This window comes from Anolis carolinensis, chromosome 3 (genome assembly GCF_035594765.1).
Source record: "Anolis carolinensis isolate JA03-04 chromosome 3, rAnoCar3.1.pri, whole genome shotgun sequence".
Taxonomy (NCBI): domain Eukaryota; kingdom Metazoa; phylum Chordata; class Lepidosauria; order Squamata; family Dactyloidae; genus Anolis; species Anolis carolinensis.
Genome location: NC_085843.1, coordinates 154398004 through 154417436, shown reverse-complemented (window position 1 = coordinate 154417436; position 19433 = coordinate 154398004). Strand labels below are relative to the sequence as shown.

Below are 19433 nucleotides of genomic sequence, written 5' to 3'. Positions count from 1 at the left end.
ACCGGGTGCAATATTCACTGTTGGGAACAAGCCCAACCACAAAACAACACTTCCCAGCCCACATGGTGGTACTTATTTGCTGGTAAATATTTTTAAGCTTGACTTGGTGCCTGAGGAGAGGGTTGGAGAGGTCACTAAATAGCAAATGTAAAATGATTGGAAGCTGTGTGCATTTTGTACGTCCATGTCGCTACGCTACTGGCTGTATTTTTAAATCCATGCAGTGAAACAGGTTTCTGTACCCTTGTGCAGATGTCTCCTTGAAAAAGAACACAACAGAATATTCTGAAGTAAGGTAAACAGCTTTCAGAGCTGTCAGTGTTGCTTAGATGATTATACATAGGGATATCCATGCAATGGAACTGAAATAGCATATTCCATCTCATGACATGTGTGCACCGATTTCTGTAAATGTAATACAATGTGGCTATGGGGTAAGGCGCACAGAGCCGATCAGGTATAACGTGGTCTTGATCTGCATTACCTGAAATCGCTGGATACTCTGGAGCTTTCCCATAGCTTTGGAGTATCTAGCTACTTTGGGCCCATGTATGAAGGTTGAATGAAAAGTAATGCCTCCATCTTCATAACTCCTCAACAGATTGCAGTATTGGTATGCAGCAGGTACTGTCTTGTTCAGTACACTCTCCTCTACAGTTCCATTTGGTGGAAAGCCTTAGCATTGAACGGTTGTGTTGTTAAAGTGTGAAGTATGGAACCCTGTGCAGATGGTCGGTCAATGCGATTTAAGCAACGTGCAGTCATTGAATTCTTGACAGCAGAAGGTGTCACCCCAAAGGAGATTCATCAGAGAATGCAAGCTGTTTATGGTGATTGTGTTGATGGGAGTACTGTGCGTCATTGGGCGAGTAAGTTTAAAGATGCTGAGGTGAGAACATCTGACTTGCATGACAAACAAAGAGTTGGATGTCCTCTGACAGCAACCACCGTGTTTCACAAGCAAAAGGTTGACAGATTGATTCAGGATGATTGCTGTATCACTCAGAGAGAAATTTCAAGCATAATCGGCATTTCACAAGAACTTGTGGGTCACATTATTGCTTTCTTTGGCTATCGGAAGATCTGTGCATGATGGGTACCCAGGATGCTAACGCCTGAAATGAAAGTGCACAGACTTGAAATTTGCCAGGAACGCCTCTCGTGTTACGAGAATGAAGGTGACGCCTTTCTCCATTCAATTGTGACAGGAGATGAAGCATGGGTACACCATTATGACCCAGAGATGAAGCGTCAGTCTATGGAATATCGACACAAAGACTCACCCAAGAAAAATAAATTCAAGGCACAGCCCTCAGTTGGAAAAAATCATGGCAACAGTGTTCTGGAATGGAGATGGTGTTATCCATGTTAATTTCCTTGAACATGGAACAACAATAAATTCAGAGTGTTATATCACAAAGCGGCAAACTTTGAAACGACGACTAACAAGGGTCTGAAAGGAAAAGGGAAATGTTTTCCTGCAGCATGACAATGCCAGACCACACACTTCACATGCCACCACAGCAGAACTTCAGAGACTGGATCTCACCACCGTACAGCATCCTCCATACAGTCCAGATATAGCACCGTCTGACTTCCATCTGTTCCCGATAATGAAAGAAGATCTGCGGGGACATCGTTATGCTTCTGATAAAGATGTTGAGAGAACTGTGAGACGCTGGTTGCGGAAACAGAGTGTCAATTTCTTCCGTAACGGCTTCAGAAAACTTGTTTATCGTTGGCAGAAATGTATCCAATTGTTTGGTGATTATGTGGGAAAATGAGCAGTGGTATTTAAAGAGCACATTCTAAGGATTATTTCTGCTTTTGATTTATTAAAATATTCCCATCCAAACCCAAGTAACGAAGGTGGAGGCATTACTTTTCATTTAACCCTCGTAATCAACTGTGCTCCTTCCCATTCAGTTGATTGTATGTGATCCTGCTTTCCTTTGGCTCAGGCAGCCTAGAGAGAGGGGATGGCACCTATTTTGCCCCCTTCTTTGCCTCTTACGCATGGGGCACCAGATGGCAATGAACACTGGTTTCTGGAATGACATATCTAGCATGTTTTTTTTTCCATGTCAGGAGCAACTTGAGAAACTGCAAATCACTTCTGGTGTGAGAGAATTGGCCATCTGCAAAGACGTTGCCTAGGGGACGCCCGGATGTTTGACATTTTACCATCCTTGTGGAAGGCTTCTCTCGTATCCCTGCATGCGAAGCTGGAGCTGACAGAGGGAGTTCACCCGCTCTCCCCAGATTCAAACCACCGATCTCTCGGTCAGCAGTTCTGCCCGCAAAAGGGTTTAACCCATTGTGCCACCGAGGGCTCCACCTAGCATTTTGAGGAGATTGGAGGGGCCTGTGTGTGCTGGAAACATCATTCCAGGTGCCAAGGAGTATTTGCTACCACTTTGGTGCTCGGTGGGCACTGCTAAGGTAATTTAAAGCGGAGCAAGGTATAGGTGCACAACAACTGTGAAAAATTCAAATTCTTTGCTAGGAATTATTTTTTATTTTGGTAGAGATTGACATAGTAACTGTTATTATTATAGGGCTTTGATATACATTTGTTGTGCAACCGCAAATTAGAATATGGTATACAGCTCTGGTTACCGGGGTTCATAAAGGTGAAGAAGGTGCAGAAAAAGGCGAAGTGTGTTAAAGCACTGACTTGCAGACCGAAAGGTCCCAGGTTCAAATCCCGGGAGCGGCGTGAGCGCCCGCTGTTAGCTCCAGCTCCTGCCAACCTAGCAGTTCGAAAACATGCAAATCTGAGTAGATCAATAGGTACCGCTCCGTCAGGAAGGTAAGGGCGCTCCATGCAGTCATGCCAGCCACATGACCTTGGAGGTGTCTACGGACAATGCCGGCTCTTCAGCTTAGAAATGGAGATGAGCACCAACCCCCAGAGTCGGTCACGACTGGACTTAACGTCAGGGGAAACCTTTACCTTTACCTTAATGATCAAGGGCTGGAGCAACTCTCTTTTTAAAAAGCTAACAAGTTTGAAATCTTTAAGCCTGGATTAATGGCATGGTAAAGTGGGGTTTAATGCAAGCATGTAAAATGATGTAGAGAAAATAAGTAAGAGAGTTTTTGTCTTTCCTATGGGAAAGATTAGGGCCATTAGGACAGAGAAGGATAGAGAAAAAGAGGTGTGTTATCACATAACATGCCTGAGTCACCTTGGGTCCCAACAGAAGAGAAAGGTGAGATGTAAATCAAATAAATAATATAAATGCACCATAAATCATAGATAAACCAAGGAATTCATTTCCATAACCTGTAGTGATAAAAGCCCCCAATTTACATGGCTTATTCAGAGGTGATGACCGAAACCCCGGCTTTTAAATTAATTTGAACTCGCAGCGGAGAGTTCCGCAGATCACTCACCAAAAGGGAACGGAGCGGGACCGCAGCAGACTATTATTAAAAGATCTTTTTTTCTTCACTTTCCCCTTCCCTGCACTATGTAACAAATCCCCCAATAAAAGTAGCATTTATTTTAACAGTAACACTCTCTATCTGGTTATTTTGTGTCATTCTCTGACTCTTTCCTTTGCATGTAATTTCTCTCTCTCTCTCTCACTAACCCGTCTGATCTTTAAAACCCTGGCGGAGGCTTCTCCGCCATAGATTAATACGGCGGACGGTACAAATTGACTCATATCTTTATCAAAATTACCCCTAGCACACTCATCTTTTAGTCCTAACCCTTTTTAAGGCCCCTGACTCAAGGACCACCAGCGGAACCGAAATCGGTCCAGTTCTCGGCACCTCAACAGCTGACTGTCAAACGGGACCGACTGCTCCTTTCAAGCCAAACTGCTGCCTTATCCCGGACTTTCCTCTCCCCGCGACCCGCGGAATGGTTTTAAGAGATCCCTAGCCCCTTCTGTGAACTGGGGGTGGGGGGATTGCTCTCTTGCTGGGGAGACATAGTTCTCCAAGGACCCTCACCCTCTCTACAGCTGCCAGGGGGTGCCCGGACAGGCGCCCTCCACGTTTCATTCATACCTTCATAATTTTATGAAGGAGAAGAACACTCTTCCCCAGACCTATCCCTGGACTTATGAAATCTTATACTTCCCAAGACTGCAACCCACATGTGCCCCTTCCCCATGCCATCTCTATGAATTCCTTCCATCACAGATGAACTCTTTTTCCTCATGTATCCGTGAATTTTCATATTCTATGTACCTGGACACCCTCATGACTCACTGTTGTATGGATTTCTAAATCGTTGGGCTAACTTCATGAATTGTGAAATCATGCTGCTAGAACTCCACTCCTATGACTTTCCATATTGGGTTCCCCAGATGTTGTGAACTTCGTTCTTATCAAATGTTTTCAATTGTTTATATCATTCATGATTCCCCTTTATGCAATGTAACCCACCTTTATGGATTCTCCCTTACTTCCCTGAAATCTATCTATCTGCCTATATGTATTTGTACTCTTTGGGATCCCCGGAAAATATGTGTTTTTCCCAGCTGGGTTTATGTTCTAACTTTATTTTAATTTTCCTTCTATTTCATAAAATTGTCAAATCATGAAATCAAATGGGAAATATTTTGACCCCAACATGAACCCCTGCTCCTATGACCCAGGCTCCCTTTCCCAAAAAAACAAAAGGATAATCTGCCACAGCTTAACCCAATCTAATTCAGATTGCATGGACAATATAAGGCTTGAGTCACCAAATTCGGAGTATAGTCCTAAAGGTGATTCAGCCCCCAGAGCAAACATTGTCATATCCCAGGAAATTCCAGGACACCTCAGGAAGGTGCCCTGTGGAGCCTGTCAATTTTGGCTCATCAACACCCATCACCACTTCCCCTCTGACACCCCAAGGCATATCTAAAATCTGTGAACGTGACAGGAACCCGGACATCCTTGATGGGTGCCATTAATTCCTTTAGAAATCGGTCTGGCAGGAGTTAATCTGATATTTCCTGCCCTGGCACTTCATTGTTTCAATAGCTCCCGCCTCCTCCTCTCTGATTGGCCCGAGTGGGGACAAAAAGCGGCTCCCCATTGGGCCAGCAGAGCAAGGCGGGAAACGAAAGCCCGCCTCGTTCAGCCTTCTAGCCTATCCGCGATCAGATGGGCGGGGGAGCGGGGCGGGAAATTCAAAGGGCTGTCAGACCGAAACATTGTATAAATATGGCTTTATTTTGAATGTATGTTACGCTAGTAGACTGAATGATCGCTACTAGTGTCCTTTTCAGCTGAATCGCTCAATAAAGACTCCTTGGCGGATTTTCCTTCATCTTTGGCGGACCTTCTTCATTTCGGCTCCAGGTTGTATTGCGGCTCATATTCTCTTATTGGCTCCGCCAAGGTCCGTTCTCTCAGGACCGGATCGGCTCTCTCCTTAAGGGGCCCGATCCCCTAGAAACGCGGTCGACAACAGAGGTAAGCCTACAAATAGCTACTCGTAGTCATGCTGTTTACATTCTGCCTTAAGGATCAGAGGTGACTGAGAGTGGGAAATAACAAGTTACAAGCAACCTCTCCACCTGCAGCAAAGAAGAAAGTGTAACAAAGTAACTTTTCACAAGTTATGAAATGATTGAGGAATGATGGTGTGTATGTGTAAGAGAGAGAGAGAGAGATGGGCGGGGAGGGAAGACATTGTTTTTTTGGGGGGAGCTGCAGAGGGTCTTGTATTCACTGGGATTTGGTTCCAGGACCATTCATAGATAAAAAAAAAAATGTGGCTGTTCAGGTCCCATTATATACATTAGCGTAGAAAATAGTGTCCTTTATGGCAAAATCAAGGTTTGCTTTCTGGATTTTTCAAAATCTATATTGTCAAGCCATGGATGGGTGTATCCATGGATACAGGATGTGAAGATACAGAGGATCAACAATACTTTTAAAAATTAATTTTAAAGGGAATATTAGACATTCTCATGTCAGTCCTCAGGAGCAACAAAGCCTAACCAGGAAAATAGAAAAATGTCTTTTTTACGATGTTAATGTTCATGTTAAGACACTGCTTATGGGTGGGGATGGTGGTGGTGGTGTATGTGTTTCACATAAGTTACATAATGAATAACTTTCTAAAAAGCAGTTTTCCAAGCACTTCACTTTTTTACCAGTTGCTGGAGGAGGGCTATAGTTCTATTATCCTTCTTCTGGCATGCTCAGTTGTGTCTGGTTGGACAAAATGGACTTTTTATCTGATCCAATTGGGCTCTTCTCATGTTGTGGGCTGTCGCGGCTGCTCTTTCACTTCATGCCTGTTTTATTTCAAATTTTCATCTCAGAGTTTGAGCTGAGTATTTTATGGGTCTTTTGGGATTTCATTATTTACTTTCAAGTTATGTAAATAACATTGAAATATATGTGATCTTTCTTTTTGTGAATGTATTACAATAGAATCTCGCTTATCCAACCTTCGCTCATCCAACGTTCTGTATTATCCAATGCAGTCTGCCTCCCACCTGGATCCACAGTGGGCTTAATAGGTTTTCCCTTAATCCCTCCTCATTATCCAACATTTTTGTTTATCCAATGTTATGCCGGCCCATTTATGTTGGATAAATGAGACTCTACTGTATTCTATTGCAGCCTTATTTTGCAATTCTTTCATTAACTTTAATCAGTAATACATTCCAAACTTTTGCTATTTTCTACAAGTAATATGGTGTCATCTATGTATCTTAACATTTTGTTGCTTCCCAGTTTTCCTACCTGCTATTCTGAATCGGATCAGGATGCTCAGATCCTGTAGCATATCTCCCCCCTTTGAGCACATCATGATTTGTATCTAAGCAAGTAATCTATAATGAATAGGTTGATTTTCTTCTGACCTTGGATCCTACATACCTGGAATACGGCATAGTCATGAATGCACCTAGAATCATAGAATCGTAGAGTTGGAAGAGACCTCATGGGCCATCCAGTCCAACCCCCTGCAAGAAGCAGGAAAATCTCATTCAAAGCACCCCCGACAGATGGCCATCCAGCCTCTGCTTAAAAGCCTCCAAAGAAGGAGCCTCCACCACAGTCCGGGGGAGAGAGTTCCACTGCCGAACAGCCCTCACAGTGAGGAAGTTCTTCCTGCGGCAATTCTTAAAAAAAAAGAAGAAAAGATTATTCAATTTAATTTAATTTAATTTAAATATATTTCTGTTCTGCAGTACTTAGTAATGCTAGTGATATTATGATACATCGATACCCAAATACAAGCTCTACGAGTGCAGTATTTTCCCCAATGAAGCAGAGAGTGTTTGGGAATCGGGACATTCATAGGGACTCCAAGATGCTTGTTTATAAAGCTATTGTCATCTCAATTCTGTTATATGCCTGCGAAACATGGACTATCTACAGACGTCATTCACGGCTTCTGCAATGATTCCATCAGTGTTGCCTCAGAAAAATCCTACAAATTTCTTGGGAAGGTGGACAAATGTCAGTGTTCTGGAAGAAGCAAATACCACCAGCATTGAAAGCAATAATCCTTTGTCATCAACTTCGCTGGACTGGCCACATTGTCTGAATGCCCGATCACTGTCTCCCAAAGCAGTTACTATACTCCCAACTAAAGAATAGAAAACAGAATGTTGGTGGGCAGGAAAAGAGATTTAAAGATGGGCTTAAAGCTAACTTTTAAAACTGGGGCACAGACACTGAGAACTGGGAAGCACTGGCCCTCCAGCATTATAATTGGAGGCCAGCTGTTACCAATAGTGCTGTAGAATTCAAAGAGGCATGACTGGAGAGCAAAAGTGGGGAGAAATGTGTGAAGATGAATGCACATCAAGTCAACTCTTGTCGGGACCGCCTTCCACCTGGAAACCAATATCCTCGCTGTGAAAGGACAGAATAGGCCTCTATAGTCACCTATGGATCTACTGCCAAGACCATACACTTGGAAGGCAGTAATACTCAGCCATGAGTGATAGCCTATGATGATGAGTATGGAACATTTATCAACTCAGGCTGTAAGTCCATACATTGCTTTATTCTTGGTGTGTTGCAAATTGTGCAAACTGAAAAAACATTAAGAATGGCACGCAGTTCTCCTATGGATCATCTCCAAACAAATACTTCAACAAATGTGTTCTTGATTCCAAAGGAATACCTTCAGCATTCCAGAGAGCTGGTAATATTAAGGTATGGAGATTTCAGCATTTCTCACATGTGAGACCTGGAGATGAGTGAGCATTGTTTCAATTCTGAGATGTGTTAATTTCAGATAATGTGTTTGAGCATGGCCTTATTTAGGTGATCAAATCCTGCTTCCACTTATAGCTCTTCTGCCATCAACAAAGGGAAGGAAAACCAAGAAATCAATTAGGAATTCAGCTAGTAGTTTCTAAACAAGCCAACATATGAAATCATGATCAAAGCCAACACCTGAATCCTTGGTTCTCTGAAAGCCATTAAGGTAACAAGAATCTGTTGTTAAATACAGTAGAGTCTCACTTATCCAAGCCTCGCTTATCCAAGTTTCTGGATTATCCAAACCATTTCTGTAGTCAATGTTTTCAATGTATCGTGTGTCACGACCCAGGCTGCAGAGCACCAATAACCATACACAGAGGCCAGAATCTATCTAATATCTTTATTAAGGAAATATATAAAGTTAATAAAAACAAGTATAGGAAATAGTCCAGAAGTAGACCTTTCAGGAAAGGTCAAAATTAGTCCAAAGAAGCAATGTCCAATATGAAATATTAAGGTCCAAAGTTGTAATCCAATAACCGAAACACTCACTTGCCAAGCAAGTGAGGGGAGATGACAAGGTCCTTTAGTCCATGAACTTGAGCAAGGCTAGGAAATAACTTGATTCTTGGAACACAAAGCTTGATTCAAGGCAACAAGGAAACGAGGAGCAAGAACAAGATCCGTGGCAATTACTTGGCGAGGTCCGGGAAACAAGGCAAGATCCGGGGAGAAAACAAGGCTGAGAACGAAGGCTTGGAACAGGAACAAAGGCTTGAGAGCAGGAGTAGCTGTCCACACACGCTGCTCCGGTAGCTGACGAATTGACTCCGCAAGATTCCTTCGGGAGCAAGGAACCTAAATAGGCCTCGTTTTCCCACCAGAGAACACTTCTCTGGGGAATCAGAAACGAAAGTCAATCTCTGTGTCCAGATGTATGACTCCCTAAAATTTCTCATGGGAGCAGGCTTAATCATCTGAATGCTTTGCTGCAATTCTCAGACTCCTGCGATTAGCTTGCTGCACTCCTTTTTGCTGGAGATAATAATTACGGCGCGAAAAAGGGGGAGAACTCGACTCAGGGCTTGTTTGGCAGATTTCTGGAAGACAAGCCTCCTGCAGGTGCAAAGGCTCAATTTCTGGCTGAAATGGTTCCTTTTCTGGCTGAAATGGTGGAAAACCTAAGTTTTCCTCTTCATCAGTCACAACAGCACTAGGAATGGGACTACATGGCCCATGAGTCATCACACTATCCCCCTCCTCAAGCCCCCTCTCAAACTGGGACTCTCTCCCCGAGGCGCGAGGCCGCGGCTTGGCGGGATAGGTCTGATGGAAGCGGCGGGTTAAATCGGGGGCATGGACTGTGGAAGCGTCCTCCCAAGAACGTTCCTCGGGGCCAAAACCCACCCAGTCAATGAGATATTGTAGGCGGCGGCGGTGAAAGCGAGAATCCAAAATGTCCTGAACCTCGAACTCCTCCTCTCCGTCCACCAAAACAGGGGCGGGGGCCGGCCGGTCTGCATCAGGGCGCACACCATCCGCCGGAAGGAGCAGGGAGCGATGGAACACTGGATGAATGCGCATAGAGCGCGGAAGTTGGAGTTTGAAAGTCACGGGGTTAAGTTGCGCCACCACTGGGTAGGGCCCAATGAAACGGGCATCTAATTTCCGGCAAGGGCGATGGGAGGGCAAAAAGCGAGTGGACAGAAGAACCCGGTCTCCTACCTTGATTTCGGGGCCCGGCTGGCGATGTTTGTCAGCGTGGCGTTTATAGTCCTCCTTGGCTTGGTCCAGTTGCTGGAGCAAAAGTTGTTGCACCGCTGTGAGTTCCTGCAGCCAGTCCTCTGCTGCGGGAACTTCTGAGGTTTCAATGACAGGAGGAAAGAAACGTGGATGGAAGCCGTAGTTTGCAAAGAACGGGGTTTCTTTAGTTGAAGCCTGGACCCCATTGTTGTAGGCAAACTCCGACAGCGGTAACAGGGAAGCCCAATTGTCCTGTTGGTAGTTCACATAACAGCGAAGGTATTGTTCCAAAGTGGCATTGGTGCGCTCAGTTTGCCCATCCGTTTGGGGATGGTGAGCCGAAGATAAACGAGAGTCTATGCCCAATAGTTTTTGTAGTGCTTTCCAGAAACGAGAGGTGAATTGGGACCCACGGTCTGTGACCAAACTCTTGGGCAATCCATGCAATCTGAAAACATGTTGAAGGAATAGATCTGCAGTCTCTTTGGCCGTGGGAAGGCCATCACAGGGAATGAAATGGGCTAACTTGGTAAAAAGGTCCACCACCACTAGGATCGTGGTGAATCCACAGGAAGGTGGTAGATCAGTGATAAAATCCGCAGAGATTATTTCCCATGGGTGGGATGGGGTAGGGAGGGGATGCAGAAGCCCTGAGGGTCTTTCCCTTCTTGTCTTGGAGCGCTGGCATACTGGGCAGGTGTTGACATATTTTTCCACATCCTTGCGGATCTTGGGCCACCAGAAGTCTCTTAGGATCAAATGCATGGTTTTGAATAGTCCGAAATGCCCTGCTGGCTTGCAGTCATGACACAGACGAAGTGCTTTTTCCCTGCCCGGTCCTGGGGGGATGTAAACATGATTTCTATAGCATAGTAGCCCATCCTTGAGCGAAAAGGGAAAACGTAGTCCTTGGCGAAGTTGGTCCTGTGCCCAAGCATCTGCTTGCTGACTAGCCCTGATTTCCTGAGCACAAAGGGGCCCTGGAGTAGAGGGAGTTGATTCAATGGGAGTGGATTTGGTGTTTCCCACTGTGAGCGTGGCGAAGTTCTCGGGTTGTAACAGCTGGGACTCAAAGGTCTCCTTGCGCCCTGCAGCGTATTCCGGTTTCCGTGACAGAGCATCTGCTTGCTTGGTCTGGGCTGGGGTTACATAATGAATTTGGAAGTTAAAACGTTCAAAGAATAAAGCCCAGCGTTGTTGCCTCTGATTTAGCTTGCGGGCAGTTCTTAGATGCTCTAGATTCCGATGATCAGTATGGACTTCAATGGGAAATTTGGCCCCTTCTAACCAGTGTCTCCAAGTTTCAAAGGCTGCCTTTATGGCCAAAAGTTCCTTTTCCCAAATAGTGTAATTTCTCTCTGGCGCGGTCAATTGACGGGAATAAAAGGCACAAGGATGGAGATGATCTCCCACTGGTTGTAGGAGTACAGCCCCAATCGCCACATCGGGGGCGTCCGCCTGCACGACAAAAGGGGTTTCAGGATCTGGGTGCTGAAGGATTGGCTGGGACGTGAATAATTTCTTTAGTTGCTGGAACCCTTTCTCTGCTTGATCTGTCCAGCGGAAAGGCTGTTTCCCACGGATGCAGCTGGTGATTGGGTCAGACCAGCGGGCAAAGTCTGGAATGAACTTGCGGTAGTAGTTCGCGAACCCCAAGAATCGTTGCACCTCTTTCTTGTTGGTTGGCGCCCGCCATTCCAATACTGCTGCAACCTTTGCCGGGTCCATGGTGAGCCCTAGTGGCGAGACACGATATCCCAGGAAATCTACCTCTTGTAGATCAAAAGCGCATTTTTCCAACTTGGCATAAAGTCCGTGGTCCCGCAATCGTTGTAACACCATTCTGACGTGATTCTCATGTTCTGATTGTGATCTAGAAAACACCAAAAAATCGTCCAGGTAGATAATCAGGAACCGATCTAGATAATCCTGAAAGATATCGTTGACAAAATGCTGGAACGTTGCGGGAGCTCCACATAAACCGAAATTCATAACCAGGGTTTCGAATAAACCGAATTTTGTCTGGAAGGCAGTCTTCCACTCGTCCCCTTCCCTGATGCGAACTAGATTATAAGCTCCTCGAAGATCCAGTTTGGTGTAAACTTTAGCCCCTCGAAGCCGGTCTAAGAGGTCTGAGATCAAAGGCAGGGGATACCGGTTTCGTTTAGTGATATTGTTCAATGCTCTATAGTCCACCACCAAGCGTAGGTCCCCTGACTTCTTTTTCACAAACATCACTGGGGAAGCGGCTGGGGATTGAGAGGGTCTGATAAACCCCTTGCGTAGGTTTGTCTCTAAGAACTCCCTGAGAGCTTCTTGCTCTGGTTCAGTCAGGGAGTAGAGGTGTCCTCGCGGAATCGGGGCCCCCTCCACCAAGTCAATGGCACAGTCATAAGGTCTATGTGGGGGTAGTCTCTCGGCTTCTTTTTCATTGAATACATCCCAATATTCTGAGTACTTCTTGGGCAAGGTGATGATGGGTTCAGCGTCTGTGGCATGGCAGACCTTGGCTACAAGGCAATGGTTTTGGCAATATTTTGAAGCAAACTGCAGTTCTCTGTTGGACCAGGAGATGCTTGGGTCGTGGAGTGTCAGCCATGGAATTCCCAAAATCACAGGGAAGTGGGGAACCTCGGTAACAAAGAAGGAAATCTCTTCCATGTGTTCCCTTATCCACATTCTGGTGGGTTCCGACCACTGGCTTACTGGACCTGTCTTGAGGGGGCGGCCATCGATGGCTTGCACCACACGGGCGTTCTTGAAGTCGTGATATTGTAATCCCAGAGAGTCGGCATACTCTCTATCAATGAAGTTGTTTGTGGCTCCTGAGTCTATCATGGCATGGACCATGACGGGTCCTTTTTTTGCTGACCACAAGGTGACCACTAGAAGAAATAGGACCCCGGTTGGCGGCTCTTGAGTGGGTTTTTTGACCGGGTTGGCGAGCCTCTCTACGCCCGGTCGCTGGCTTCCCCCGCCGGCTGCGCGCCAGCCGCCTCAGACGTCTTCGTCTCCGTGGAGGACGCCGCCGCCAGACGAGCGGCGGGCTTCCCTTTGGCTGGACACTCTCTGGCAAAGTGGCCCCCGTTTCCGCAGTACCAACAGAGATTTAGGCGTTGGCGGCGGGCCTTCTCGGCGGCATCTAATCTGGGACGCACATTGCCCAACTGCATCGGCACCTCCTCGCTTCCTCTGGGGTATGGGGCTGGTGGCGGGGGTCTCCACACTGGACGCGGCTGGACGGCGGTGGGAGCGGGAGGTCTCGCTCCGGTCCTACCGCTCTGGCCTCGGATCCATTGTCTTCGGTTGGCAATCATGACTTCAGCTCGTAAACATTGATCAATGAGTGCTTCAAGAGAGTGTGGAGGATCCACCTTGGAGATTTCCTCCAGCATCTCGATGTTGAGACCCTCCCGAAATTGTCCTCTGAGGGCTATATCGTTCCATCCGGTGTTATGGGCCAGCACTCGGAACTCGGCTATGTACTGGGACATGGGTCTGTCCCCTTGGGAGAGGCGCCGGAGTTTGTGGCCGGCTGCCTCCAAATTGTCCTCAATCCCCCAAGTCGCCTTAATGTGATCCAAGAATTGTTGCGCTGATCTTAGATGTGGGGAGTCTTGGTCGAACAGTGCCGTCGCCCAGTTGGCCGCTGGCCCGTCCAGGAGACTGTAGATCCACGCCACCTTGATGTCTTCTTGGGGAAACTCGGCATTACGGGCCTCTAGATAAGCCTGGCATTGGCGACGGAAAACATGAACCTTAGAAGCTTCTCCAGTAAACTTGGTTGGCAGCGCCAGGGCCGGGAAACGGATTCCGCGTTCCTTCAATCCCCTTATTTCTCCCTCCTGCGCATTGAGCTTATCACGGATGCGGTCCACTTCATCCTTGTCGATGGTGTAACTGAGTGGTTGGGCCCCCGGTCCGGCTCCGGTAGACATTCTGGCCTAGGTTAATTGGTGCTTAGGGTGGCGGAGTCAAACTGTCACGACCCAGGCTGCAGAGCACCAATAACCATACACAGAGGCCAGAATCTATCTAATATCTTTATTAAGGAAATATATAAAGTTAATAAAAACAAGTATAGGAAATAGTCCAGAAGTAGACCTTTCAGGAAAGGTCAAAATTAGTCCAAAGAAGCAATGTCCAATATGAAATATTAAGGTCCAAAGTTGTAATCCAATAACCGAAACACTCACTTGCCAAGCAAGTGAGGGGAGATGACAAGGTCCTTTAGTCCATGAACTTGAGCAAGGCTAGGAAATAACTTGATTCTTGGAACACAAAGCTTGATTCAAGGCAACAAGGAAACGAGGAGCAAGAACAAGATCCGTGGCAATTACTTGGCGAGGTCCGGGAAACAAGGCAAGATCCGGGGAGAAAACAAGGCTGAGAACGAAGGCTTGGAACAGGAACAAAGGCTTGAGAGCAGGAGTAGCTGTCCACACACGCTGCTCCGGTAGCTGACGAATTGACTCCGCAAGATTCCTTCGGGAGCAAGGAACCTAAATAGGCCTCGTTTTCCCACCAGAGAACACTTCTCTGGGGAATCAGAAACGAAAGTCAATCTCTGTGTCCAGATGTATGACTCCCTAAAATTTCTCATGGGAGCAGGCTTAATCATCTGAATGCTTTGCTGCAATTCTCAGACTCCTGCGATTAGCTTGCTGCACTCCTTTTTGCTGGAGATAATAATTACGGCGCGAAAAAGGGGGAGAACTCGACTCAGGGCTTGTTTGGCAGATTTCTGGAAGACAAGCCTCCTGCAGGTGCAAAGGCTCAATTTCTGGCTGAAATGGTTCCTTTTCTGGCTGAAATGGTGGAAAACCTAAGTTTTCCTCTTCATCAGTCACAACAGCACTAGGAATGGGACTACATGGCCCATGAGTCATCACATCGTGATATTTTGGTGCTAAATTCATAAATACAGTAATTACAACAAAAGATTACTGCATATTGAAGTGCTTTTTCTGTCAAATTTGTTGTAAAACATGATGTTTTGGTGCTTAATTTGTAAAATCATAACCTAATTTGATGTTTAATAGGCTTTTCCTAAATCCCTCATTATCCAAGATATTCGCTTATCCAAGCTTCTGCCGGCCCGTTTAGCTTGGATAAGTGAGACTCTATTGTATGGCATTTTGGATTGTTTTCCTATTTACATAGTGAGTGAAACAATGATAATGGAAATGTGCCTGGATGGAATAAGTCCATCCACAGTATTTCTTATTATTTGGTCACCCAGCCAAGGGATTCTTCATCTAGAATAGTGGTTCCCAACCTATGGTCCATGGACCACCAGTGGTCCGCAAGAACTAAAACATGGTCCATGGCCTCACCGTTACTACACCGTTGCAACGAGAACAACTACTCTCAAAAAACCCTCTTATATTGCCGAGGCTTATTAAATGGTTTTCTGTGGGCAAGCAGATGGCGACTACTGGATGGCAGACGTTCTGTATCAGAAACTAGGGCTGATGTGGTCTATCTAATGCAATTTTCTGAACCAGCACCCCAAATAACCAAACTGAATCTAAAGTTAACCAAAACCTGATTCGTAACCCTTTTGGTACTAATATTGGAGAGTGGTCCCTGGTCAAAGTGGGCCCTGGTCAAAAAAAGGTTGGGAACCACTGATCAAGAAACTGCTATAAAAGTAAGGCTAAATCTCTCTGCTTTCGGATAATGCCCATGTAGCACCAGCTTCATCAGAACATTGAAACAGGATCTTAAAAATACGTTTTTCCCCATTTCACTGCAGCATTTGCTGACTGTTTTATTCATTTACAATGGAGATGAAGAATATGTGGCCCTTCAAATGTTGTTTGGCTACAACTCCCATCAACCTGAGTCAGTAGAGCCCATTGTGAAGATTGATGGGGTTTGCATTCCAAATACCATCTGGAGAACCACACAGGCTGATAAGCAAGTATGTTGTTTAAATAAGAAAAAAGTAATGTCTTTTATGTATCATGATGATTCCTGTGGTAATGCCATCGAGGTCAGCTTGACCCAGCATGATTTACCTGCAGAATATCTTCAGGCAATTATAATTAGAATCTCAGCTTTTAGAAACAAAGCACACAATCAAATGTGTAGTTTGTTGTAATTGATGCTTTTGAGCACATTTTTTCAAAGCAGCTTTGTGCTTAATAAAAGCGAGACAAAAGCTTTTCAGAATTCCTGATCGTTAATTCCCAACATGATAAACAGCTAGGGCTACAATGCTAGAATCTAAATGAAGTTGTAAACTTGGTGCTAATTATCCACAATTGAAAGCCAGTGGAAGATAAAATAAACAGTCTTTCATGAAATGATTATTAATGCATCTAAGTAGAGCTGGGGGAACCCCTGGAAAATAATGGCGTTTTGATACATTTGGATGTGCCAAATGAGGGGAGGAAGTTTTCCTCTGGAGCTACATTTTTCTTTCAGAGTGCTTTAAAGGTTCTAAGGCATGTAGATTTAATAAAGTGCCGTGTGATGCCCTTCCTCTACGGAAACAGCAAGGTCATCTCTGCTTCGGGGACCCCAACATGTAAATAGGGGCATTGCTCCCAAGAGGAAAATTGTGCTAATTGTAAAGCACTGCACTCTAGAAATGGCATGTCCTCTTATTTTGGTCAGTGTAGAGTGGATGTTGAGGGATTTGCGCCATATGTCACTTGAATTCCAAAATTGCTGCTTTTAGTGAGCTGCACTCTGTCATTCGGTATTGATCAGAGATAATATGCTTTGCAAATTAGGGGTGGATCCTGTGCTTTCGTATATAATAGATGTTGTCATTCATTTAGAATACTTTGAAAGTGAAGCACATTGCAATGGGAAGTTAAAGCCCTGCTAGCCATTGTTAATGAATTTTCTAATGTTTTCTGGATTTTATAATCTTGAGCAAATCAATAGTTATTACAGGCTAGTATAAATAAACAGAGGGGGCATTCTTACGGAAATTGCAACAGGGCAGGAACGAAGCCTTCAGCTACCTTAGCATGACATTTTGTATGGCTGGTTGAAAATTAATCACAACTTGCATAGTTAGTTTGCATGAGAGAATAATGAGTAGAACTTATGCCGTGGCTGAAGGAAGACATTTTGAGCACTTGTTCTAAGCTACGAATTTGGCAGGAGTAAATATGTTTAGTGCTATGTCTATAGAGAATCAAAAGCAGATATGCTATCTGCCTAATTATATTGCATTCTAAAACTATCACATTTTCTGATGCTCTTGAGCTCATTATTTTTACTGAGTTGGATTCAGGTGTAGTTGCACTTAGTGTAGAACTATTGAAATCAACGGGACTTGATAGCTCTGCACATTACAAAGAATATTCTAAAAGTGTTCTGCTCTAAGCCTAACAAAGTTCCGATTCAATCCACTGTATTGCAGAGTTTTTGATCTCAAAATGCCTTTGAGGATCTTCTGGGGCAAGGGCAAAAGCCAAGGAAATCATTTTTTGAAAATAAATCAGTAACTTGACCTGCATGGTTCTACCTATGATGATGTCTATAGACAATGTACAATTCTTCCCCTGTCTGTTGCTTGAGCTGACTGTATTAATAGTTTCTTTAAAATGTGTTTTTCAGGTTGGATGTTTCTGCTGTTCATTTTGCCATGATCATAGAAAGTCCAGTGTAAGGGCATAATGTGAGTACTCCAGTGCATTCTATAGGTTAATAAGCTATTTGTTTTCATTCCATCTACCAAGGATAGAAGGCAAAAAAGGCTCAGTTGAACAAAAAAAAGTTTCAAGAAGTGACTGAATCCTTACCTCTCTGTTGTGTATCGTGGCAAATCCAATGGTGCCTGGTGGTGTGTGTGTGTGTGTGTGTGTATGTATGTGTGGCGTGGGAAACTCCATGCCTCCCATCACCTGGTTTCCCACCTACCAGCTGTTAGCCCCCGCTTCTGCCAACCTAGCAGTTCAAAAACATGCAAATGTGAGTGGATCAATAGGTACTGCTTTGGGGGAAGGTAATGGCACTCCATGCAGTCATTCTGTCCACATGACCTTTGAGGTGTCTACAGACAACGTTGGTTCTTCAGCTTGGAAATGAAGATGAGCACCAATCCCCAGAGTTGGACATGACTAGACGTAATGTCGTGGGAAGACTTTTACATTTACCTGTTTTAAAGACATAGAACATAAGGACAACAGAAAGCGTTTGTGTGCAAAAAACCAAGGGACTAAGTTGTTTTCATTCGTTTGTATGTTTGTATCCCACCCTTTCCACACTGAGTCTAGCTAAGAACAGAATAATGTATATATGACCCTTGTATCCACAAGGAATACATTCCAAGATTCTCGTGGATACCTGAAACTGTGGATAATAGCAGACTTTATATTTTGATTATACTTGGGCCAGAAGCATACCACAGAATTACACCAGAGGACTCAGAGAGGCCCACAATCACTTTTTTGGGGGGATATATTTTGAGAATGGGTAAGTAAAACGGTATATATTGAACATATGGATAAAGGGGTTGTGTTGTTTAAAAGCGTCAAAGAACAAAACCTGGTAATATAACTCTTAAACAAATCTTCAGTATTAAAACATTAAGAGCATGTAAAAAGGCCTTATAGTTGGACTTATTCAATCGAAGATGCCACGGCCCTGAGTTTGCACAGTCTGAACAGGGCAGATGACTAGGGCTGTTTCTATACAGCCACATAATCCAGATCAGAATATGGATTAAAGACATCTAGTTGCACTCTGGTGAGAATCCACACACACCTTGGGAACCATGAAAAAGGTCCCACAGCATCCACAAAGCTCCCCTCATGCCGAATCGATACAACAGAAGGACTTTTTTTTACTCGGATAGGAGAAATGTGCTGAACTGCAGCAGCCCATCAAATGAAAACCAGCAGTAGAACTCATCTCCCAACTCAAAAACAAAAAGGGGAAAGCAATTTCCTCTGCGGAAGAGGGGGAGGTGTTTGTTTACTTTCCTGAGATCACCATATTTGGTTCCTTTATCCAAATTTTCCAGTGATGGTGCTATTTACATGAATGCTGAGCATGTTCCTCTCAAATTTCTACTCTGCAGCATCTGTACATTGCTAAAATACAGTGTATTTTATTGCCAATTTCTCCTGACTTTTTAACACGTGTTTTCCATGTGGATGTGTGTTGCAGTGCACATTAGGGTTGTGCGTTTTCAAGATGCCACCATCCCCTATAATCTACACCATTCTGGATTTTATAGCATGTGTAGATGGGGCCTTGGAAGCCTCTTATTCATAGTATTGCTAAAAGTCCAAGTCACCTTGATAACAAATAATGGAAACAACAGTGGAACCTTTGAGCTCCAAAGCTTTGGAATGAACAATATTGATTACAAATATATAATATATACTCATGCGAAAGTTTATCTCATGTAAAGGGTGGGTTAGGGAGTCAAAATTTTGGTCTTTGACTTATGGACAAATCAAAGGTCATTCTGTGGAGAGGGAAAAGTACCAGTACTGCCAGTACTGCCCCCCCCCAACTGAATTTTTTTGACTGAA

The 19433-nt window shown here is 44.6% G+C and overlaps 1 long non-coding RNA gene across 1 annotated transcript in view; it reads left to right on the top strand.

Moving 5' to 3' along the window:
* Window positions 1–18987, top strand: part of LOC134297617 (uncharacterized) — a 39422-nt gene extending 20435 nt beyond the window's left edge. Inside the window, exons 2-3 of the long non-coding RNA XR_010004416.1 lie at window positions 15686–15853; window positions 17509–18987. This is a non-coding gene — a long non-coding RNA (uncharacterized LOC134297617). The remainder of the gene's footprint in view (window positions 1–15685; window positions 15854–17508) is intronic.
* Window positions 18988–19433: the final 446 nt, after the last annotated feature.